General features: G+C 50.4%; 1 protein-coding gene across 25 annotated transcripts in view; it reads right to left on the minus strand.

Annotated features, from left to right (window-relative positions):
• PCBP3 (poly(rC) binding protein 3) overlaps positions 1 to 23,526 on the minus strand; it is a 192,979-nt gene that overhangs the window by 87,621 nt on the left and 81,832 nt on the right. Inside the window, exon 1 of one of the 25 annotated variants that reach the window (XM_074322159.1) lies at positions 5,784 to 6,057. The exons of 20 other annotated variants lie outside the window; for them this stretch is intronic. The gene's annotated coding sequence lies outside the window, so the exon portion shown is untranslated. Of the gene's footprint in view, positions 1 to 3,754; positions 3,774 to 3,816; positions 3,876 to 5,783; positions 6,058 to 23,526 lie in introns of those variants that run through there. 4 more of the 25 variants (XM_074321810.1, XM_074322239.1, XM_074321743.1 and 1 more) reach the window with 4 other exon arrangements.

The raw sequence follows: 23,526 nt of genomic DNA on the forward strand, positions 1-23,526 counted from the left end.
CTTCATTAATGTTTCCGACTTCATCTTAAATTATTTTGCAATTCTCTAACGTGCAGAGTCCAGAGCCAGTCCATTCGTTTTCAGTGTTTCTGGTTTTCTGATTTTCAACTAAGAATTGTTTTGGCAGCACCCTTAATGTTTTGATATGCAGTGTTAGCTCATTTTCATTAATTTTTACACAGTTTATGCTTTATTTAAAAGCATCCCCAAATCTCCAAGTATACAACGGAGTATAAATTCTTTTTGGTTATCATTTTGTGGTTAATTCCCATTTTTATTATACTTAATGACTTCTGCTGTTGAAAAATAAGATTTTCTTTAAAATCAAATACATGGTAAATGGATTTTAAAAATTAAAAAACACAATAAAAACCATGGTGGATGGTCCTGGTATGTTTGAAAAAAAGGAAGGAAGGTAGGCAGGAGGAAAGGCGAGAGAGAAGGGAAAAAGAGAAAGAAAAGTATATTCTATGTTGGGAACAGAATTTGTTAAGAATGCTATTCAAATCCTTCATAACCATCTGAATTTTTTGTGTGTTCTTGATTTTTCAATTAAAGTTTCCTATTACGGTACTGGATTTGTCCATTTCCTGTCCTATGAGTTCTTCCTTCATAAATTTTACAGCTGTGTAATTATGCACATAAAAGTTCATGAATATCATATCTTCTTAGAGGATTATAACTTATCAAAATGAAGGATCTTTGTCCCATTTAATGCTTTTTATCTTTTCCTTGAAAATGACCTTGCTTTCCAGTGATTAGCATTTGCTTAGTACGCTTCTTACCATGAATAAATTTTCTGTTCCTGTGTCATTTTTAAGACAATCCGAGTTTGCCTCTTTAAATAGAGACATTTAATATGTATTTGAATAACGCCTATGTGATGTCTTCCCGTATGTAGTGCTATGATTTCTATTTTTTTCCCTTCTACACTACCGCTGGTGACTTAGTCAGGTTTCCTTTGCTCCAGTTTTTCCTGTACAAGACTGAAAGCGCCCCATCTGTGCCTGACAGGCACTTCTTGTAAAACGGCACTGTTTAACTGCAGTGACACCCCGTGGGCTGTAGGAGCAGCACATACACATTCCCGGGGAAAGACCCGCAGACTAGGGGACTTGAACTTTTCTCCTCCTCGCCACTATGAAAACGTCCATACATCAGATTTTTTCAGCCATTATTTGAATTCGCACCCCAATATGCATCAACAATTCTTCAGAGCCAGCTACGTGGATTACAGGATTCTTTCCCCACCATTATCAGTGGAACCAAACATCGCCGCTTTAGAGACAGCTGTCCTTTCGTAGTTTTGCCAGAGTCTTTGGGGTGAGGCTGCTAACCTCTGAGTCCTTGAGTGTCTGAAAACCTTTCCTTGGTCCTTCGATGGGAATTTGAGCCTGGCTGTGTCTAAAAGTCCCGGTTGGGAATCATTTTTCCCCAAGTACTATGAAGATGCTGATCCAATGAATTCTAGAAGACAAACGTGTCACAGAGAAATCTGATGCCAACTGCGAGCCAGGTCTTCGCTGCTCCCGCTGACCACTGTGGGGTTTGCTCGTGTTTGGTCCTAAACGTGGCCCGATGTTCTGGGCAGTTGTGGTTTCTCACCTCCCCTGCTCCACACTCAGCCCTCTGACGTCCATGCTCTGAGAAGGTCCTTCTACTAGCTTCTCACTATCCTTCCTCAGCGTTCTCTGTTCTCTTCTCTTCAGTCTCCTACGCAACAGAAAATGGAGCTCCTCAAACCCACTCTGGCCTCAGCCTGCAGGTCTGCATTCGGGACTAAGCGTCGGCTCATTCGCCCCATTACCTATTCTGTCTTCATTCTGTCTGTTCTGTGATTCAAGCCACCCTGAGTGCTCCATTTTGACTAACTTTTCTTTTCAAAACCTTTGGTTGTTTTTTTGAAGGAGCGATATTTTCTCTTGTGAGTTCTCTTCGTGCCATGAACTCATCCTGAGGATCTTCTTTTCCGCATTTGGTGCTTCTGCTCAGAGCCATGACCGCTCTTGGCTATACCCACAGCTCTCTGCTTCTGAGAGGTGAATTTGCCAACCATGGATGCCAGCTCGCTCTCTGGTCTGCCTCCGGGGTTGCCGAGGGAAGAGGCGGGGGTCTTCAGACCGGCCTGCCAAGATCTGTTTTCTGGAGCAGCTCCCTGCTCGTCCCTGAAGCTGGCGGCTGGCCAGGACACCCCGCCGGCCGCCCTGGCCCAGAGCGCACCTGGCAGTGGGCACACCCTGAGCTTGCCGTGCACACCACAGGGGGTGCGAGGGGCTGCCAGTCCACCCTGGTGTCCACTGGTCCTGAGCTGAGTGTGCGAATTCCCATTCTTAGCACACCGGGCATCTCCAGTGTCTTCTGGGATGTTTGGATTCCACGCGCTTTATGTGTTTCTATCCCTTCATGCGTGATCAGAACGTTTGATCCTCTGCCTGCAGTTGTCACTAACCCATGAATGCTGTAAGTCTCTGCTGTTGCTGCTGTCTTAGAACGTCTGTCTTTGGGGGGCTCTGTACAGGTGACTGCTCTCAGGGAACCACCCTGTTCAATCTGCAGAAGACTTATCTGTGTAGTGACCTGTACTGTCCTTTTAAGAGGGAAAATGCCACCTGGATTTTCTTTTCATAGCCAGGTGATAAGCTACCTAAAGTCGCGAAGCACCCTTTTCAAAGTTGTGGTCGATAAAATCCTGTCAACACCACAGCATGGAGCCCCGAGCATGGCCCTGGGAAGGACAGCCCCACAGAGCACAGGGCAGGAAGGGCCCCAGTGCAGACGACAGGACAGGCAGGACTGACCCTAAGCGGTGGCAGCAGCCTGCTAGCAGGCACTGCCCGGCTGGAGCAGGGCACAGGAGGGGCTCGGAGCAGACGAGGCACAAATGAGACATACGCTCCCCGAGGAGCAGAGCCCACCCTGCAGCGCTCTGTACTGACCGAATGCACCCACAATTCCCGGTTGTCTGTAGGTGCCCTGTGCCACGGAGTTACATGGTTGGCAGTTCCCATGGGGACCAAGTACTGTTCTCTAAAGGCAGTAGTATTTGTTTAAATTCTTAGTTGTATTCTACTTTGAAAGAGATTGATTTACAACTGCCGCCAACTTGAAAAGAAGGTCAGGTGTGGCCAGCTGCTGTTTGCTGGTGTCCCCGCTCCTCCCTGGGACCTTCTGCTCAATTCTCTCTGCATGGCACTGGAGGGAGTCACCAGCATTGCCCTTTGCATGGGTGCTCGGCTCCCTCCACCTTTGCTTGGCAAGAGCCACGACCCTGTGAAAAACTAACTGCCCAGCCCCCGCCTTCCCCCCGGGCAGCGGCCAGCGCTGGAGAAAACGCAAACGCCCTCCGCTCACTCCGGCCACCACGCCGCAGCCGGCCCCATTCCTGAATGTCCCAGCACGGCACAGGCCGGAAGTGGGCCACACGACTTCACCTTCCACTTGATGGCACGGATGTGCGGATACTGGCAGTTCCTGAGGACGATGTATATGTCATTCCAATTCCTGTCTCAGGAGGGCTTCCTGGGACAGACCCCATCGCCGCATGCCTGCAGCCACACTGGATGTCCCCCCCACACAGCGCTGCTGGTGACACCAGCACAGAAGCCAGCCATGGCTATTCCCACTGGCCTGCCCCCTAGTGCTGTCGTTCCCTCCGCAGCAAACTCTCACAACCCTGCCCCCGCTGCCCATTTCCTCTGTTGCTCTCGTCCCCCTCCCCCCTCGGGGCACTAAAAACACTCAAGCCGCTGCTGACCTGCAGGAACCCGCAGGAAGCCCCGTTCTCCCTCCCCAGTCTGTGCAGGGACGGACTCAGACCTCACTGTCGCCCCTGACACGGCTGTCTGCTCGGCCGGCATTTCCCTCACAGATCTCTGGCTCCGCCCCCGACCTGCCTGTCAGGTCTCTGCCCCCTGTGACGCTCCCTCGCTATCCTGGTCCCTCACGTCACTTCCACGGTTGGTCGGGAATTCACACTGCCTCTGCCTTCCAACATGTCTGGATCTGAGCAGCTCTCAGCACCTCACCTGGGCCCCAGCAGCGCCCCCAACGGGCCCTCCTCTACCCTGGGTGCCCTGAGAGTCTCTTCACCTAGAAGCCAGAGCAAGAGTCTAATCCAGCTCTGGCCCCTCCCCTCCCAGCTGAGTGACAGCTCTCACGAGGCTGCAGCCGCCCGCCTCGCCTCTCCCCGGGCTCAGCAGCAGGTCACACTGGCCCCTGGCTCTTCTCCGGCGGGCCTCACGCTCCCACTGGCTGTTCCCTCTGCCGGGAATGCTTCTCCATCCATGACTCACACCCTCTCCTTTACTTAAACGTCACCTTCTCCGTGAGGCCCACCCTACAGCCCTGTTGACCACAGGTAACCCCCCACTGCACGCACACGCACTCACTCCTGTTGCCTTTCCCGTTCTCCATGGAGCTCATCACCTGATTTCTCAGGTGTGCAGTCTACCTCTGATGGCCGTCTCTGGGGACAGCGCCTGTCACTGTGCTTGCTGATGGACCCAGCACAGAGCATGTGTCTCATCTGTCTGCTGAGTGGATCGGCTGAATCTGAGAGCAGTTAATGTTCCCAGCCTCCGTTAGAATTATTCCTGAAATACTTCTGACTCGGAAGGTCTCGTTCCCTCCACTCTTTGCAACCAGAAGAGACCCGCCCGTGGTGGGTGACAGCACTAACATTCGCGCAGGCGCAGAGCAACAGCACCCACACTGCAGGTGGCACTCCCGAGGGCCGTCCTCGTGTCACTACACATAACCCTGTTAAAGGAAATGAACAGACGAGGAGCAGGTCTGCAGCCAACAAGTGTGACCTCCAGCAGGTGCACTCACTCCATCAGGGATTAATGGGAGCCAAGTGCAATTCAGGGTCAAGAACCTCAAAAGAAGTGGGCAAGCAAAGGCAGCAACCGGAAGTGAGGACCAGGCCCCGAGTCGGGAGGGAGAACAGGGCTGCGGTGGGTCAACCAACAGGCATGGAGGTGGGTGCAGGCAGGGCAGGTGGGCAGAGCAGTGGAGGCCGTGGTCCCAGGTGAGTGAGTATCGCCTGCAAGGGGGGCTGGGCAGGCTGGTCACCAGCAGGGGAGACCAGAGTACCTGGGAGTGTCTCCTCCTCCCGGCCTGTGGACGCCTGTCCTGCCAGCCCCCTGCTTCCCCCAAGGGTGAGGACACTGTCCAGCTACCAAAAAGCAAGGAAAAAGTGTCACGTTACCTGACAAACTCAGCAAGGCCAACGTCACGCACGCTGGAAACCCCATTCGGCCCCAGGGCCGTGTCATTCTCACATCTGGGGCTCACGGGACACCTCATAGACTGGAAATTTGGTTTGCGTCTATCAGCACCTGTCACACAATCCCACATGTCACAGCGCTGCCCCGACTGTCACGCCCCACACGGTGTCCCCACCGTCTCCCGAGGTGCCCTCCCTCCTGCTGTGCGTTGGTCACTCAGATCTTCACCTTCCATCGCAGCCAGCACACCCGGCTGCACCTCGGAGCGACAGCTGTCCCATGCAGCTCCTGCAGGGACAGCACGTGCCCTCACTCACACAGAAACAGGTTCTCAGAAACCTGGCGGCTTTGTTTTCAGGCGTGCTGTGGACCCCAGCCAAGCAGCCCTGTCACCTTTCATGGAGGCGGCCCTGTCCGTGCACAGGTCCCCGGGAACCCAGGGCAGGCAGCCCCGCCGTCCTGGGAGCGGCTCCTCAGGGGGCTCGGCTGGGCGGCAGGAACGCTCTGAAACACTCAGGGGCTAACACTCGAGACCTGGTCATTATCCTACCACACCTGACGAGTTGGCTTCCAGAAAGAGGCCGGGTCGGAAGACACGCAGTCTTCAGGGGCTGACGATCCGTAGGCACTGCTCCTCCGAGCACCTCCCTGTTTACGCTCCCACACCCAGTATCGGGAGCAAGTACGACATCCCCTTCTTTACAGAGGGGGAGTCAGGCTGGTGGGGGGCAGGGGGCGCAGCTGTCAGGGTCGCCAGGTGGGCAGGTCCCACTCTACCCAGGCTGCTGTGCAGGGAGCAGGCGGGAGAATCCTTCAGAGGCTGAGGGTAAATTCAGGACACGATGCTATTTACGGCATTTTAATGACTGTAATTCTGTGTCCCTTCTACGCAGGAGCAGTGATGATGCCAGAACATTCTGTGCTCTGCATGCTCCAAAGGGGGGCGGGGGTGTGAATTACTTCACCCATGTTTCAGGTTTTCTCAGTTATTAAATAATAGTAATGAACCATGAGTCTGTCTAAGCTTGGCAACTCACGTATCTCCTTTTAGCAGTAATAACTATTAAAACTCTTCCTGGTCTTACGGGTTTCTATAGCTCTTCAAAACGATAGATAAATTAAGTACAAAACGCACAAATGTAAAGGAACCAAGAAAAGGAAGACTCTGTCCCACTATGACTGCTGTCCCCACCCCTGGGGGACCACCCAGGGTGTCCTGCGCGAGGAGGAGACGCACAACACGCCTGCAGGTACATGCAGGGAACCTCGGCAGGAGAAGTGAAATACTACACAAGGTGAATCTCAGAGACATGAAGCACTCTCCTGCAGGCAGCTCTCTGCAAATCCCAGACCGTCAAGGTCACGGTGCTCTCTACAGCCATCACCCACGCCATTCACTCCCCATATTTTGATCCTTGACAGATGGAAAGGTGAAAGGTGACCTCGTGGGTTTAACTGTTAAGATTTTAAAACTGTCAACATTCTTAGTGGGGCTGAGCTCTCTGGTGACTGACCATGTGGACCTCGTGTGCGTGGGCCAGGCCTGCCCGTGGCCTTTGTCTGGGATTCTCTCGCATACACACCCACACCTGGGGTGAGGCCCACAGCTCTGGCTCTGTTACTGATGACCCACCCCTGCGTGATGCCCTTCAATGCCCCGGGTATCGGTCCAGTGGCCTGAAAGAGCAGGACGCAGGTGGAGGGTGCCCTCGGTCCCCTGGGCCTGCCCGCCCCCAGCCGTCCCCTCCGTCAGTCACGTCTGGTGCTGCTGCTTCCTGGGACATGCACACCCTGTTCTCAACACTCCGTGTCCACTGTGCGGTCTTTCGGAGCTGTCACCCGAGCCCTGGCTCCTTTGGAGCCTGGTGCCACCCATCGTCGAGGAGCCCCTTCGGGAGGTACGTGAGCATCACTCTCCCCAGGTCTTCACGTGTTTGACAATGTACGGCTGAGAAAACGCCTTCTTTCCCAAGATTCTGTATGCGTTGCTACACTTTCATCGAGCACGAAAATCGCTGTGGGGCAGCCCAATTGCTCTACACTAGACACAAGAGGAAAACTGGGTAAAAACAGAAAAGCGCTCCACAAAAGAGGAGACCAAATGGCCAATGAGCACAAGGAAAGGTGCTCAGTCTCTTTAGTGATCAAAGACATGCAAATTAAAACCAAAAATAGATGTAAATACACACCCACTACACTGCCTAAAGTACAAGTCTGCCAAGGACTCACGGGGCTTAACCCTTTCCTGTCACAGGCTATTACTTGGTTCTGAAAACCCGTCTACTAGACGGGAAGAACTGGAGCCACTCGCTGTAACGGAAAATCATGTGTTCAGTCCCAAGCAAAGGAAACCAGAAAATTTTCACGGGTAGAAAAATCCACCAACTGAACCGTGAAAACAAACTTATGAAAGTGGTAGACGTTCAGGAGACCAGCACAGCGGGAGCGCCAGGGGGAGGGGCCCCGCCTCTGGTGGCCACTCTGCTTCCTGCTTGTCACCTCCCTCACCAACGTGTCTGAGGCTCGGGTTACTCTGCACTCTGAGTGCATCCACGGCACAGCACCGTGAGGACACGTGACGGCACACGGTCACACGGAGAGACTCGCAACAGAACCGCGTGATGGGAGATACCTCACACGATGTCACACGAAACTGTGTGGCATTCACCCATTGTGTACGCTATACACAATGACATTCGTCTCATAGTTCCTGGTGGAACAGGTTATATCAAGAAATTGGTAAGTGTCTCTTTTTGGAAACCACAAGGCCATATATCACTCTATAAACCGTAGTTTGTCAGGTATAATGCACAGCTTTATGCCCAAATTTGTGAGGGCAAAGGGTGTGCATTATACGTGGGCAGTACTAATTCTGTATCTACATAACTGCGTTTAATTCTTTTATTTATGCTTATAAGGTAAAATTTTGAGTAACTCTAAAATCAATAACAATATCCATATGCAAAATAATACCCTGGACTATGGTAATGTTTTTTTTTAAACTTGAGACGAACTTGCCACAACGAAGAGCTCTTGGCCTCCTATGATACGTAAATATCATAAATTTGTTACCAGTACATGAAATTTCTTGTACCATATTTCAAAAAATAAATACTAAAATTCCTTTATAATACAAAAAACAAGTACCTAAATGTAAACAAATAAAATTTTGAATTGAAACGAAAGATTTTTTTCCCTGAAAGTTTGGGCCAAAAACATGGGTGCGCATGATACACGGCAAAATACGGTAGTTTGTTTAATTTGTTTTGGGCTAAAAATGTCATCATATGGAAGGGAGAAAAAAGATGTAGCTCTCTAAAATTTGGTGTAGTTTTGAAGAGCGATTATGGAGAAAGGCGGCTGCCTGAACAGTCATCACATGAGGACTGTCTGCATTTCCCTGGTCCGAGTACAAACTATGAAAGATCCAGAACGTTCGCCCAGCAGAGCAGACGTGCACAGGCCGCGGGTGGCAACCCACTCCGAGCCAGGGCCATCCTGAATTCCCACTGCTTTGAAGACTCTCTGTCTCTAGTTGTCACCAAACAATGATGTGCCCAGATGTGAGAAGTGTTTCTTGTTTGCTATCTCGCATTTCATTCATTCATTGCCGGGTAGCTGACTCACGAATCCAGTCTGGGTAACTTCCAGTGCTTTGGGAACACGCCTGGCCTTGATCTACGGAGCTGTTCTGGCCCCACCGTGGACCCTCCTCCATTCCATGGGCGGCTCACACCGTTTCGCGTCCGCCTCCTCTGTCCCTGCTTCAGTACAGATGCGCTGCAGGGCACAGCTGCCCTCACTGAGCCTGCGCTCTGTGGGGTTACACACAGCCCATGCCTTTCTCATGTCAGAGCCTGCATTTTCCAATTCTAGACTGCACATGTTCTTTTCATCCGTTACGACACACGATGCAGCCCTTAGCTTCCACCAGCCTTCCAGTTACGCTGCGTACAGCCCAGCTGTCGGCCCTGCTCTCGGGCCTGCCCCCAGCGCCAGCCTCACCCCCACTCTGCCGTGTTTGAGCGACACACAGGGCTTGTGACCTGGCCAATACCATGTGGGTGGAGGCTGCACTCACAAGGGCTGTTGTCATGGGCACACTGTCCCAGTGACACAGCCCCTGCCTGGTCTGGGACGACATGCTGCTCAGAGAGCGCTCAGAGCTGAAACTTACTTTTTCTCACCGACCACACCACACTGCGCATTAAGCTGCTTGTCGGCCCAAACCTCTACGTCTTCACTGAACACCAAAGTTTAGTGAATTCACTCACCACGTCACCTAAGGGATCCTGTATGGACTGTCGGGTAGCCCATCGTCCTGGCCTCAAAAGACATCATCTACTAGACACGAACGCAGGAAAAGCTTAATGTTACAAAATCCACAGCCTCGTTCAAGGCCACAGGACAGCAGTGTCGGGAGGAAGGCACAGTCCTGTTGACGGCGGCCACGCAGACCCCTGGCTGAGGGCGAGGAAAGAGCAGGCGCTTTGAGCCAGGACGGGAGGGCTGGGGAAGGAAGGCCGCTGGCCCGAGCACACGCTTTTCACCCTCCGTCGCCCAAACTTCCAATGAGTCAAGCAAAGAAATCAGGAAAAGGAACCACTCATGGCCACAGACGTGGAGGCCTCGCCGTGAGCACCAACGTGACAGCATGGATGGCTGGGAGTCCGAGGTCCCTCTGAAGACCTGCCAGTGCCCTGAAGGGAGATGGGGGGGTGGGAGACACGGGTCCCAGCCAAATGGGGTGCCACGGAGCCTCCTCTCAGCATCCTGTCTCGACTGCTGGTTTCCAAAGTGACATGAGGCCCAATCCAAGTGAACTGTCACCCAGCTCCAAGTCCGAGGGCCTCGCAACGCGTGCACACACACTTCAGGGTCCAGGGGGACCAGGCCAGGATTCTCCTTCAGGGAGGCGCCAAGGGGAAAAAACACAGAAGCCATGAAAACATCCTGCCACATAAAGAAAACACAGCAGGAGGCAAAGCAGAACATATGTTCACAAATATGTACAAAAGGAAACATGTGTGGTTTCAGTCAGCAGCCTGCCACGTGCTTCCAGAGAGGAGAAAGAAAACAAAAACTCATGAAACAAGAAAAAATCATAAACTGGCCATCTGAAAGGAAAGAGAAATAAGGACATCACGAAACAAAGTTACAATCAAATTTAAAACAGCTTGAGACAAAGTCTGGACAAACTGTGAAGGAAACGCAGGCCTCTGGGAACGAGGGAGGACTTGTGACGGGGTGACCAGAGCCGGGCCCACCTGCATTCCACTGGGGCACCTGCACTTTGGGGCATTTGAGAGGTTTCCGACATCAAAGCGCCAGTTCCCTCTCTGTTGATGGGGACACACAGCTGCGCTTCCAGGGGACTCCAGGGTGTCACCCCGCAAAGGCTGTCCCTGGAGGCCACACAGCAGCCCTTCACTGCACACAGGGAGCGGTGCCTGAACCCCTGAACCCCAGCACAGCTCTGGGAGCTCCCCAGCACACTCTCTCAGTAGTGGAAACACACGTGCACTGGACTCCATCCAGTCAGAGCGCGCGCAGGACAGCACTGCAGGGGGAGGTGGGGAGGGGGCTGCAGCAGGGTGCCCAGCCCCCCATGGGCCCAGACAGGGAGCACGTGCAAGGAGCAAGTGGGGGTGAATGAAGGAGAGAGGGAGACTGTGTACAAGTCAGTCCAGGCGCCCCTGGGCCTGTGGGTGCCGACTCCCCTGTTCTGGAACAGCCCGCCGTTGCCTCCTGCAGACTCCTGCTCACACAGGACCGCGCTGGCGTTGTGACACCGGGTTGGCGGGTGGTGGCAGTGGCCTGCTGCACAGAGGGGAGGCGGCGGCCCATCCACACAGTGCACTTCTGCCTGCTTCTGTCCTCTCAGCAAAGGGGTGCACGCTTCCAGGAGGTGAGGCCATCAGCCCCTCGGGCAGTGTCTTCGCGGCCTGAGTTTCTTTTGCTGAACAAATTTAAATCTCCACAGCTTATACAGAAGTCATGCTGATGTGTTAGACTCAGTCAAGTGGAATTACCAGGAAGCTATCACACAGGATGTGATAATGATATCCTGGGAAATTTGAATAAATCTCCCTTCTTATGTATCTGCTCTGCCACCCCTAAGAACCCACGATTAAATCCCACAGTCTGATGCTAAGTAGCACGACTTCTGCAAATGGTTTTCACTATGTAACTGAAACGCCTTCAACAGCTGAGTGCCAGTCAGAGCGAAGCCAAGTAACAGCCGCGGCCCCGGCAGCTGGCGTCCCCACTGGCAGGACCCTTCTCCCTGCTGAGGGCTGTGTGCACATGAGGGAGCCACAGGGCTGGGCAGGCATCGCTCTCAGCAGGGCTCGGCCTGGGGGACCCCTTATAAAGGGGAGAAGAGGATCCTACCAGGGTGTCAGGGAGAAGCCTGAAAGACAACAGCTGGCACATCTTGGCAAGGACACCTGGGTAGCAGCAGGGCCTGGAAAGTATGGGCACCTTATTAAACAACTGAACACCCCGAACCCAGGAGCCCATTAAACTCCCTGTCCGCGCTGCTCATCCCTCAGAGGGCCGGCTGCGCCCCTCCCGCCCAAGAAGGCCCGGCAGGGTCACGCTTCCTCCCGGAGCCCCAGATTGCAGGGTACACACAGGGCACCGACGTGCCTGCAGGGCACAGGGGCCTGGAGACGGCCTCCTGGTGACAGGCCAACACAGACCTGTCTCTCACCGGAGGGCTGTCTTACCCTGGGCCGTCCTCCCACCCCCTCACATGCCAGGTCCTCCATTTATCCAAACTGGAAGAGAGTGCCCCGTTGGGCAAGGAAAGTGCTGCAGCTGCTGGGAAAGCATCTAGCGGTTCCTCAGTAAGTGAGACAGGTAATGACCACGTGACCCAGCAGTTCCCCCAGGGATAGGCCCCAAAGCCGTGAAAACAGGTGTACAAACAAAGCCTGCACGAGACTATCCATGAGCAGGGTTCTCGGGTGCCAAGGGTAGAACCCCAGTTGGTCATCGGTGGAGGGGGCACATGAACATGAACACACAGGGCGTCTCCACAAGGGGAACATCACTCAACCCGAAAAAGGAGTGAAGTTCTGACACCTGCTGCAATACGGAAAAACCCCGAAAACGCGCTCCGTGAAGGCAGCCAGGCCCCGTACGGGTAATCCTGTGTCAGTAAGTGTCAAGAACAGGCCAGCCAGAAGCAGCAACACTGGTGGGCAGGCCTGGGGGATGCAATGCGCTGGGGGGGTGGCTACTTAACTCTGGACAAGGGAGGTCCGTGGCCCCCATGCAAGTCCCTAGGGGGCTGAAGTTGTGCCTGGGCCAGAAGTGAGGCAGACACTGGTGACCAGTGTGGAAGTTGGAGCCCCGTGACAGCCGGGGTGGCTGACACCCTAAGCGCAGCACCTCAGCGGAACGTACTGGGGACGCAAGGCCAGCTGGAGTCCCAGCTCTGCAGGGCAGCGGCGGAGCTGGGCCTAACCTGGGCGTTTCCCGTCTACCTGTGCTGGCCTTCCAGTTTCAGCTGTTCTTTCTACCAACTTCTTCATTTCGGGAACACAGTTGTTTTAAAATAAAAGAACCTGACCAGTCATTCCCTGCTTTACACCCACCTGGGGTGCGTGCTGCTGCTGGAACCGAGCACCCCTGCCCCACAGCGGCACCCCGCAAACCCTGGAGGAGTCGCCGCGATGTGCAGTCGCTCATGCTGACTGCTCTGCCTACCTGGAGTACAGCCCCGTCACCACCCCCAGAGGGCCACCATCTCCTGGGAGACAACTCTGCCGCAGCAGGGACCCAGCACTGCGTCAGTCCCACTCGAGGGTGGACCATCCCAGACTCAAGCAAAATCAGTTGGCCTCTGACTTAGCGTTAAAGATAGAAAAATAACTCAGATGGTTCCCCCAAACCGCTCGGGCACAGGCTGTATGTGGCCAGGCCCACGATGGGTCCGTGCTGGGGCGCCTACTAGAAATGTGTGTGCACGTGCACGCGAGGGACAGGCATGGAGCTCGCAAACACTCAGGTCTTATTTTACACACAAGATACCAAATACACACACATCTTTGCAGCCAGCATCTGGAAAGCTGATTAAGTCTCAAATGTGCGTCAGCTCATCCATGAAACGCACGTTAAGACGTGTGTGCTAAATGTTTCCCGTAACTCTTCTTTAAAAAGGACTCCTGCAAGATGAAGAGCGCTTCCTCCGGCTCGCGGGACGTGGCATTGGCCCCAACAGGAGGCACTGTCATGCGGGCTTCTGTGGATGGCAACTCTGGGCACTGGCCGGAGGACAGCAGTCAAGGTCACCAGGAAACGTGGGGCAGCCAGGCTCAAACGGAGGGACCTGCCCCGGTTAACCTCCCAGGGAGCAGCGCGCTGCCTACTCACTCATCTCAGCCACACGCAGCGCCAAGACCTGGGCCACCCGTGTGGGTCTCGGAGCCGCAGGCACACTGGACGCTGCCAGCAGATGGCGCTCACAGAGCCGCGCAGAGGGGCCCCAGGGAGAGCCAGGTCCTGGAGGGCTTGGGACACTGCCTGTTCTATTTGGAAGGCCTGCTGTGATGAGTGGCCATGGACAGGGAGGACGGGGCCGCACTGAAGGCACCTTGCAGGCCAGGTTCTGGGCCAGGCACCTGCCTGAGCTGCCCGCCCGCCCCTCCCGCGCCCCCCCCCCCCCACAGGAGAGACTAGGCAAGTTGCTCCCAGCCACAACAGGGTGGCAGGTGCCGGGGCCCCATTCCAATCAGCCCTTCCTGCTCACTGGGAGGCAGACCTGCCCCGCCAGAGTGAGCTCCGAGTGCGCCTGTGCAGGAGGGCACCGGCACCTCTGGCTTTTCCCCAAACCCAGGAAGAGGCTGGGGGCCTCCACAGCATTCCCCCCGCGAGGGCCAAGGCCGAGTCTCTCAAGCAGCATGGCAGGCGGAGATGCGGGAGGAAGGCCTGAGCAGCCCCAGGCCTCTGGGGGAGCACATCGGTCCCTGCAGCCCTCGGCTGGGCTGGGGGCTCCTGCGCCAGGCACGTGCCACGTCTGGAAGAGGTGCTCCGGGCAGGCCAGGCCGTGCCCACCAGGAGCAGTGAGCGGGGGGCCTGCCCCGATGGCCCTGGGTCTCCCCTGCAGCTCCTCCCCTGCAGCTCCAAGCCCACACTCACCACACCTCCTCCCTCCCCGAGTGGGTGAGCACAGCCTCATCGGCTCCCAGGAAGCTCCATCTGTCCCCACACTTGTAATTATCACTTGGTAAAGAAAACAGTGACACCGCTCTCTGCTCTCTCCGACCCCAGAAGGCAGCACAGAAAAACGTATTTTAAGCCTCACTTTTACCTTCTGTGACTTTGTTTAAACGAAGAGCATGAAAACACCCTTGAGCTGGCTGCCTCCGTGTCCCCCACACACTGACCACATCTGCCTGTCCCCGCCCAGCAAACTGTCCCTGGGCTCCTGTCTGCCAGGGCACGTCCATGGCCAGAAGCTGCTGCCCCGTGGCTGCCCTGCCTCCCCTACAGGTGGGTTTCTGTGTGGGGCTTCACAACGTCCGTGAGATGACCTGACACAGGCAGAAACGGGGGAACCCCCACACCCCCACCCACGAGGTAATGAGTAGACAGCCAGCTGGTTCTGCTCTTGCACAGTGGTACCCGAGAAACTCTGCATTACAGAAACAATCATTTCAATGACAAAAAAGGGGGAGGAGGCTTATGAGCCAGACTTTTACACTCCTAATAAAAAGCTATTTTCTACCGTTATTCCAATAATGAAAGCCACGTACAGTGTTACACACATCGCGCGCTTAGGAACTCAACTAACTGGTTGTTAGATGCAGATAAAATCCAGCCTGTTAGTGAGCAAATCCGAGCAGGCGGAACCGAACCAAAATGAGCCGGTGACCAGACACGGCCTCCAGGAGCATGATGACCAAGGAGGAAAGAGTGGGTGTCCTGCAGGAGGCCACGGGTGGGGGGCGAAAAGGGGCTGTATTTAACAGACATGTCCCACACGTGCAGAGCAGTCCGGGGGTTCCCGAGGTCAGGAAGTCCCAGCAGGATGCTGTGCGGGTGGGGGGACTGCCCCCCACTGCCCACGGCTGAGGCCTGACCACTGTCACACCCTCCGCTTCCTTCTCTTCCTCTCTGACACCAAACTTTCTCTGCAGCTAATTCTGTCGCCTGCCACCCATCTGTCCTTCAAATACTCTATGCAGAGAGGATTCACAGGAAGAAAGGACATCAGAGCGAAAATGAAAGGAAAACAGTGACAAGTCCACATGTACACACCCTCACGGCTCTCCCCACGCTTCGCGGTTATCACAGCACCAACACAGAAGCGTCTGTCCTCTCCGTTAACCCCGGGCCGTCGGGAGACCTTGTGACGCAGCCCGCGAAGCGGAATGAATGGTGGATAAACGAGTTCGTGTCCAAATGCCATCTGGGTCAGAAACGGGAATGGACTTCACACAGTGCAACGAGCTCTGCCAAACTGCCCCAATATTAGAAAAGCCGTCGCGGGTTACTGTTTCGCCAGCTAAGCGGCCAGTTAGAGGGAGGCGCTGTCTGTCCCAGAGTCACCCAGTTTGGAAACTTCTAAGCAATGTGTGTCAAACTCAATAATAAACAAGAAAAAAGGCAAGCACGAAAGAAGTGAGACACATACTGTCGTTCAGTCACATTACCTAGACAAGAGCCTGTAACAAAAGATGATGAAAACAACCACGACAGTTCTGAGGCATGGAAAAGCCCCGGCCCATGCTGGCGCTTTGAAGGTTTGTGACAGGTCTGCTGTGCCGGGACGCAGGGGAGATGCACGTCCAGGGCCACCTCCTTGCTTCCGACCGGGGTCCCACTGGAGGAAGTCCTTGTGAGAGTGACGTGGTTTCAGGTATGTCCACAGAGTCTACGACACCCTTACGTCACGGTTCTGTCACGAGAGCATAGCTCCCGCCCCTCAGGGACCTGCACTTGGTGACACACCTAGTGAGCTGGCACTGATTAGGACATAAGATGGGACTTCCTCCTTGCTCCCTCTCCGGGATCGCTCGCTTTGGGGGAGAGAGAGGCCAGGCCACAGGGACACTCCAGCAGCCCTGTGGACAGGCCCGACGTGGGGAACCGACCTCCTGCCTAAAGCCACACAAGGAGCCGCGTGGGAGCAGCTCCTCCAGCCCCAGTCAACCTTCAGGCAACCGGATCCACCCACCTCAGGACACACCCCGAGCGGAACCTCCAGCTAAGCCACTGCTCAATTCCTGACCCACAAAAACCGTGAGATAATACGTACCTGTGGTTTAATACTCGGGTGTGGGTTCATTTGTTACCCAGCAACAGAGAACACCACCAGCAAGAGAGCAGACGGGAGGGTCCCTGGCACGCGATGGTAAAGCACTGCAGGACCCGCCTGTGTCAGGAAGCCAGAGACTGCCTGCCTTGGGGAAGCAAATGGCGGGAAACCAGACCCAAGCTGCACGGGGGCAGGAGCTGCTCTTAGGACCAACCATGGGGGCTACGTGTGCAGCAACGTCCCGACTGGGCACCAGTGTCCCCAGGTGAAAGCAGGCGCTCGGAGGCGGCCACGCCTGCGCCCCTTGAGACACGGCCCCAACACATCCCCACAGGTCAAGTCACCCAGCAAACTCCCTAGCTGCATACCCCACTTCCCACCCTCGTCACCAGAGACAGGCGTTCTCAAAATGCAAACCTCATCTGCCAGCAAAGAAACAATATTTGAAGAAAACGAGGTGATGAAAGAGAGACACCAAACGCAAAATAAGAAAGGTCATCTGAGAAATTGTAAAGCAAACAATAGCATTAGTTTATATGTTCAAGATAATAGACACGACATCTATCCCATACATGAGAGAGAAACAAGCAGACACCTTGAGAGGGCAAAATATTGTCAAAGCAAAAACGCGTATGTGAGCATAAAGGTACACGGAGCAGCTGAAGAGCAAAGTGGAAAGACAGAAGACAAAGCCAAGGAATTTCCCAACACGCAGAGTGAAAGAAAAAAGAAGGGATGAAAGACACCAGAAGGTCCGTAAGTTCCAGAAGGAATGAACACAGGCTCCAGTGAGCGTTCTGGTTACATTTATAAAATCCCAGGACGAAGAGCGAGCTGCCCAACTTCAGCAGGATGACGCGATCGATGGGACGATGGAGTTGTGAGCACAATTCTTTCTGGGGAACTTAATGCCTGTAGACCATTAATGTTTGTAGAAATTTCTGACAGATCTGGACTTAGGCACCATCGTATGTTGTTTTCCATTTTCTTGTAAGTCTCCTTTCTGGCCTCCTTTCAGATTTCCTGTCCACTTCTTTACACATTTGTTTTACTTCAAGGACTAGACACGATCCCTTGCATCCCTAACTTTTCAGAGGCCGATGTCCTCATCCCCCACCCAGACAACCGGGAGGTCTTAAATCCGTGGAAATCTACCCCCTCCCCACAGACGTGACCCTGTGCTCGTGTATTTTAGTTCCACTGGTTGTTGTAAACCCTGGAAGACATTTGCCTCATTGCTTGCATACAATTTTCTGTTTTTAATTTCTTCTTAAATCTTACAACTTCCATATGCGACAACTTTCTTTCCTCCCAAAATAGATTCTTTAGAAATGTCTATAAGTATCAAATTATCTGTTTTTCTTTGTATGAAATGCGTTTATTTTGCCCATGTTCCTGGAAGGTTTATCCATGAAGCACAGAATACTGGGTGACTTCTCCCACCATGTGGAAGATCCAACCATCCTCCTGTTTCCGATGGTGCAGCTGAAAGCCCTCTGATGGGCTACTGTTCCTTCTTCGGACAATGTTTTTTCTCTGTTGAGGTCCTTTACTTGTCTTTAATATTCTGGAGAGTCACCACAGTATGGCTAGACACAGAAACATTTCACTTCACTGGACTGGGATTTATTAGGGTTTTTGAAACTGTACAATGGTGGCTTTATGAACTCTGGAAAACTGTTAGCCATTATCTCTTCAAATATTACTCCTGCCCCAGTCTTCTCTCTTCTCCTCTGGAACACCAGTGAGTCCCATCATGCCTTTCCAATCTCTCTCCAAGTCTCCTATCCTCTCTTTCACTGTCTATATTGCTTTGTCTCTTGGTGCTGCATTGTGGATAATTACCACAGATTATATAATAGCAAAAAAACCATAGAAAGATGGTGAAAAGAAGTGATGAGAAGTGTGGAGTAAGAAAGCCTGACACAAAATGCAATTGGGTTTGTGAAGAAGAGAACGTGGCAGAAGTAATACTCGACCAGAGAAGGAAGCTACTCCAGCAGAAGGATTATAATATCAAATGGAAACCTGGATCTACACAAAGAAATGAAGAATCTTTTAACAATTAAAGAAATTAAATTGACAGTTTAAAACTGTCGAACAAAGCACATTCACTGGCTTTACTGAAAAATTCTATGAACAATTAAGAAAGACAAAAATGTCGATTCTATACAAACTCCTCCTAAAAATGAAAAAGAAGGGAACTCTTCCCCACTCACTTTATGAGGTCAAAATTACCTTAACAGCAAAACCACAGAAAGCCATTTCAAGGAAAGAAAACTACAGACCCAAATCCCTCATGAATATGCATGCAAACACCCCTAACAAAAATCCCTTTTATATAATACATCATAACTAAGTAGGATTTAACCCAATAATGTTAGTTCAACACTTGAAAAGCGGCCAATGTAATTTACCATTTTTATAGACTGAAAATGAAAGCCCATTACTTCAATAGATGTAGAAAAAGAACCTGACAAAATTCAACCAGCATTCATGACCAAGCTCCTCATGGTCTTCCTTAACCTGATGAAGAGCACCTATGAAACCTACAGCTAGCATCACATTTAACGCTGATAGAGTGAATGCTTTCCCTCCAGGATCAGAAACAAGGGGAAGCCGGCCATTCTCACCATCTCTAATCACCATCGTACTGGGTAAATGCGATAAAGGAAGCAAAAGTAATGAAGAGCATATGGATTGGAATCTGCAATAAATAAATAAATACCAGAGCTAATAAGTTTAGTAAGGTGGCAAGATACAAGATCAATATACAAAAATCAGTTGCATTTAGACACAATAACAAGAAAAATTCAAACTGAAATTAAGAAAACAATTACATTTACAATAGCAGGGAAAATAATAAAATACTTAGGAATAAGTTTCACAAAAATGCATGACTTGCACTGGAAAACTACAAAATATCATTGAAAGAAATTATTGACGACCTTAATAAATGTAAAGACATCCTGCGGTCCTAGACTGAACGACTTCATATTTTTAACAAGGCAATATTTCCCAAATTTACCTACAGATTCAAGGCAATCATTGTCAAATGTCTATCTGCTCTTTTTTATATAAATGGGCAAGGTGATCCTAAAATTCACATGGAATTGCAAAAAAAAAAAAAGCCAAAACAATCTTGAAAAAGAAGAACCACGTTGAAGGTCTCACACTTGCCAATTTCAAATCCTATTACAAAATCTATGGCATTTTAGACTGTGTGATACTAGCTAAGGATATTCATACAGATAGAGAACTGAGAGTCCAGAAATAAACCCATACAACTGTGGTCAAGGGAATTTCAACTAGGTTGCCAAGACCATTCAATGGGAAAAGAACAGGTTTCTAACAAATGGTGCTGGGAGAGCTTGACGTCCACATGCAAGAGAATGGACTTGGACCCTTAATTCAGACCATATACAAAACTTAACTCAAAATGGGTCACAGACCTAAATGTAAGAGCTAAGCCGATAAATCTCTTAGCGTCAATATGGGACAAAAGCTTCATGACACTAGATACGGCAACCATTTCTTAAGCACAAGAAACCACAGAAAACATAGATCAGGCTTCATAAAAATTAACTTTTTCTATGTCAAATAGCATGCTACCAAGAAAGTGAATAGATAATCCAAATAATGGAAGAAAGCTTATATCAATTATATGTGTAAGGGTCTAGTATCCAGAATATGTAAAGATTCCTTAACTCAACAATAAAAAGACATCCTATTTAAAAAGTGAGCAAGGAATGTGAACAGACGTTCCTCCGGAGAAGTCACAGGAACGGCCAACAAGCACCTGGAAAGAGCTCAGCACCATTAGTCATTAGAGAAATGCCCACTAATACCACCTCCCACCCACTACCAGCATAGCTAGAATCAAAACAAACAAATAACAACCAAAACAACCCAGAAAACAGCAAGTGATACCGAGAAATCAGAACACCCAAACACTGCTGGTGGGAATAGAAAATGTTCCAGCCACTTTGAAAAATAGTTAGGCATTTCCTCAAAAAGTGAAACACAGATTTACCATATGATTCCACAACTCTACTCCTAAGAATAAACCCAACATAAATTAAAACATATTAGTACAAAAACTTGTACAAGAATATTCATAAGTGCCAAAAAGTGGAAAAAGGGGCGGACGGGTGGCTCAGTTGGTTGGAGCACGTCCTCTCAGCCACAAGGTTGCCGGTTTGACTCCCGCAAGGGATGGTGGGCTGCGCCCCCTGCAACTAGCAACGGCAACTGGACCTGGAGTTGAGCTGCGCCCTCCACAACTACGATTGAAAGGGCAACAACTTGACTTGGAAAGAATCCTGGAAGTACACACTGTTACCCAATAAAGTCCTGTTTCCCTCCCCCTCCCAAAAAAAAAGTGGAAACAACTCAAACGCCCACCAATTGACACATGGATAAAGAACATGGCATAGACATATAATTGACTATTACTCAGCCACAAAAAAAGGAATGAAGGACTGATAGATGCTATAATAGAGATGGACCTGAAAACATACCAGGTGAAAGAAGCCAGACATGAAATGTGAAGTATTATATTATTCCATTTATGTGAAATGTCCCGAATACGCAGATCCAGAGAGACAGAAAGCAGATTAGTGGTTGCCAGCGGCTGGGGCTTGGGAGGAATGGGGTGGCTGCAAATGTGTATGGGGTTCCCTCTCAGGTGATGAAAATGTTCTGGAAATAGTGGTGATGGTTGTATAAGCCTGTGAACATACTGAAAACCACTGAATTTTACACTTTAAAATAGTACATGTTATGATATGTGAACTTGATAGCAATACAAATAGTAACAAAAGAGATGCCAATTACCCCCAAATTAACCTATAAAGATCCAACACAATTTCAATCAAAACCCAAGTCTTTTGTAGAAATTGACATGCTGATTCTATCCTTTATATGGAAAAGAAAAGGACTCAGAGCAGGAAAACAATTTTGAAAAAGAAGACCAACACTGCAGGACTCATCCTACCGCATTTCAAGGCTGATTCTAAAGCTACAGTAACCCGAATCCTGCAGAACTGGTGAGAAAAGCATACAGAGCAAATAAACGTATGAGCCCAGAAAGAGACCCAGCCGTATGTGGTTGACTGAATACGAAACAAAAATAATCAATGGGAAAATAATGGTCGTTTAATAAACAATGTTGAAATTACATCCACAGGGGAACGTTCCCCATAACGTGTATTGTAAAGAATTTGCTCAAAATGGATCAGAGGCAAAATAAACGGATCAGAGACCAAAATGTAAAACCTAAACTATCCAATTTCTAGAAGAAAACATAGGAAATAATGTTTGGGAACTTGGAGAAAATGTAGAATTCTTGGCTAGGACACAGAGCACAAACCATAAAAGAAAAAAATTGACAAGTTTTACTTTATTACGGGTAAACACTTCTGCTTTTTTGAAAGACACTGTTAAGAAAATTAATATTTAAGCCACACTCTAGGATAACATATTTGAAAAACACTTATCTGATAAATGACTGGTATCCCAAGTGTATAACAAACACTCACAACTCAATAAGAACACAGATAGTACAAAACTTGTAATAGGCAAAATACTCGAACAGACGTTTCACCAAACAAGACAAACAGATGGCAAAGAAACACAGGAAAAACTGTTCAATGTCATTAGTCATCAGGAAAATGCAAAGGGCAACTACAAGGTGACACTGCACACCCACCAGAAAGAACACAATTTTACAACTGACCTCAAGTGCTAGCCATTCTGAGAGCAATGGGATTTCACACATGGCTCTGGGCGTGCAATTGGTGGGTATGCAGACAGTGGGTGTGCCAGTGGGCATGCAAATGAGGAGCACACAAACAGAGGGCATGCAAATGGCGGGCATGCAAACGGCAGGTGTGCAAATCGTGCCGTCACTTTGTAAAACTTGGTAGTTGCTTACAGAATTAAACACAGACTTATCAGATGATCTAGAAAGGACCAATCCTAGGTATTTATCTATGAAAAATGAGGAAAGCTTATAGCAGTTTTAGTTATAATCTCTAAAACTGTAAAAACTCCATATTTTCTTCAATTGGTAAATGAATAACCACTGTGTGCGTTCGTTAAATGTCACTCAGCTGCAATAGGGTGCATCTCAAAGCATGACAGGGAAGGGAAGGCCGGACTCACACCTGCACCGTGAGTCCACGTCCGGGACACTCTGAGGGAGCAGCATCCAGTTACAGTAACTGGATTGTCAGGAGGTGTTCGTCAGGGGCACGAGGGCAAGGGAGAAGGGGCATGAGGGAACTTGGCTGGGGTGGTGAAATACTCTGTATCATGATTTGTTGACAGCTAATATCTGCACGTGTTTATCAAAACTCATAAAATTATATCCCTAAAAAGAATGAATTTTATACTACATAAATCATTCCTCAATAAACAATGCGAAAAACACATGAAGAATCCCAAGCAAGATAAATATAGAGAAAACTACAGACAATGCGGTGACCTAGACACATGGTAAAACTGCACCAGCGAAACGGGTATCTTAAAAGTAACAGGAGTTCTAAAAATTCCTTGAAATGCACATCATTTAGACTGAAAGACGGCTTCTCCACAGCCGTGGGAGCCAAACGCCACAGACGACACCCAGGGATACAGCACCGGGAGCTTCTCCTACCGTGTTTCCCCTCAAAAAAGACCTAGCCAGACAATCAGCTGTAATGCGTCTTTTGGAGCAAAAATTAATATAAGACCAGGTATTGTATTTGTTACTGTATTTGTTGTTACTGTATTTGTTGTTACTGTATTTGTTACTGTATTTGTTACTGTATTGTATTGTATTGTATTGTATTGTATTGTACCCGGTCTTATAGTAAAATAATACCAGGTCTTATATTAATTTTTGCTCCAAAAGACGTATTAGAGCTGATTGTCCGGCTAGGTCTTATTTTCGGTGAAACACGGTATCATTTGGGACATGGCCCAAATACTGACTCTAGACACCGATAAAGCGAGTCTACGTGTTTGACTAACACGAAAACAACGGAA

This window comes from Rhinolophus sinicus, linkage group LG01, assembly GCF_036562045.2.
Source record: "Rhinolophus sinicus isolate RSC01 linkage group LG01, ASM3656204v1, whole genome shotgun sequence".
Classification (NCBI taxonomy): Eukaryota; Metazoa; Chordata; class Mammalia; order Chiroptera; family Rhinolophidae; genus Rhinolophus; species Rhinolophus sinicus.